The sequence below is a fragment of the Pongo abelii genome, chromosome 6 (genome assembly GCF_028885655.2).
Source record: "Pongo abelii isolate AG06213 chromosome 6, NHGRI_mPonAbe1-v2.0_pri, whole genome shotgun sequence".
In the NCBI taxonomy this organism is placed as follows: Eukaryota; Metazoa; Chordata; class Mammalia; order Primates; family Hominidae; genus Pongo; species Pongo abelii.
In genome coordinates this window covers 63,749,458-63,750,843 of record NC_071991.2, presented here as the reverse complement: position 1 = coordinate 63,750,843, position 1,386 = coordinate 63,749,458, and the positions used below count along the sequence as shown (strand labels likewise).

General features: G+C 34.1%; 1 pseudogene; it reads left to right on the top strand.

The window, feature by feature from the left end:
- Window positions 1-527: 527 nt before the first annotated feature.
- Window positions 528-681, top strand: LOC112134536 (U1 spliceosomal RNA; annotated as a pseudogene).
- Window positions 682-1,386: the final 705 nt, after the last annotated feature.

The window sequence follows — 1,386 nt, the reverse complement described above, 5'->3', positions numbered from 1 at the left end:
GGTGGACAGATCACTTGATCCGGGCTAGGTGGTGCACACCTGTATTCCCAGCTACTTGGGAAGCTGAGGTGGGAGGATCACTTGAGCACAGGAGGTCAAGGCTGCAGTGAGCCATGACCTTGTCACTGTACTCCAGCCTGGACAGCAGAGGAAAACCTTTTCTAAAAAAAATGTTAAAAACTTTACATTATAGGACATAAAATTCTTATAAATATTTTAACAAAGGCCCCAGTGTGAGAATCTTAGGTTTAGGGAAAAATATTACAAGTTTATTTAGTTCTCTTATTTAATTACTTAAAAAAAAAAGATTACATGCTAAAATATGTTAAATAAAAATATAAATATAAACCAATTGATTTATCTTTCCATAATCTTAAAACATAACTAGAGTAACAAAATCAAGAAGTGCAAAAAGATAAGACTGATAAATGTTTAGATACTAAAACAACCACTTCAAGTGTTATAAAAGAGTTATGTAGAGAATTATTGAGTGTAGAGGAGAGCATTTACTTCAAAAATGTTGGAGCATACTTGTCTGGCAGGGAAGATAACATGATAATGAAGGTGGTTTTCCCAGTGTGAGGTTTATTTATTGCACTCTGGGTGTGCAGACCCCTGCAATTTCCCCAAAAGTGGGAAGCCTGGCTGCATAATTTGTGACTACATTGTATTTGTGTTCTTCCTTGGACAAAAAGAAAAATAGTAGGCTAATAAGGGAAGGCTATTCAGATGTTGTATTAGTTTTGAACTATATCTTGTAGAATGTGATCAACCAAGGCAAAGCTGACTTGGGAGAAACACAGGAAGGTGCTGTCAGGAATAGTATGTGCAAAACACAGCAATGAATACCAAGATATATTTACACAAATGTAAAAAGTTATGTATGGTACTATTGAGGAAGCGACAGATAAGTGAGCCAAGATCAGATTATGAAGAAACTTACATGTGATACTAAAGGTTTCTATTTTTATCCTGAAAAAAGTGTGGATAACTTTTGAGCTACTACTTAAAATTTGTATTTTTTTAAAGGATCACCTTGGAATCATGGAATATAAATTAGAGAAGAACAGGAGAGCTTGACCAATATGGAAGAAATGGCAGCAAAACAGGCAGGAAATTACACAATTCTGAAGAAAAGCAGTATTAGCAGAATTGAAATAAAAGGTAAGGTTCAATATGTTTAGAAGATACAATTGAATAGGTTTGGTGGCTAATTGGAAGTGAGACATGAAGTAAATGGAAGAATTTCTAATGATTCAAAATTTTCTGAATAGTTGCCAAAAATAAATTGGGTGAGCATCTTTAGGACACATTGAGATCTTTGACATATTGAGATTAATGGACATATTAATGTTCAAAAGGAGACATACAAAAAGATACATTGTC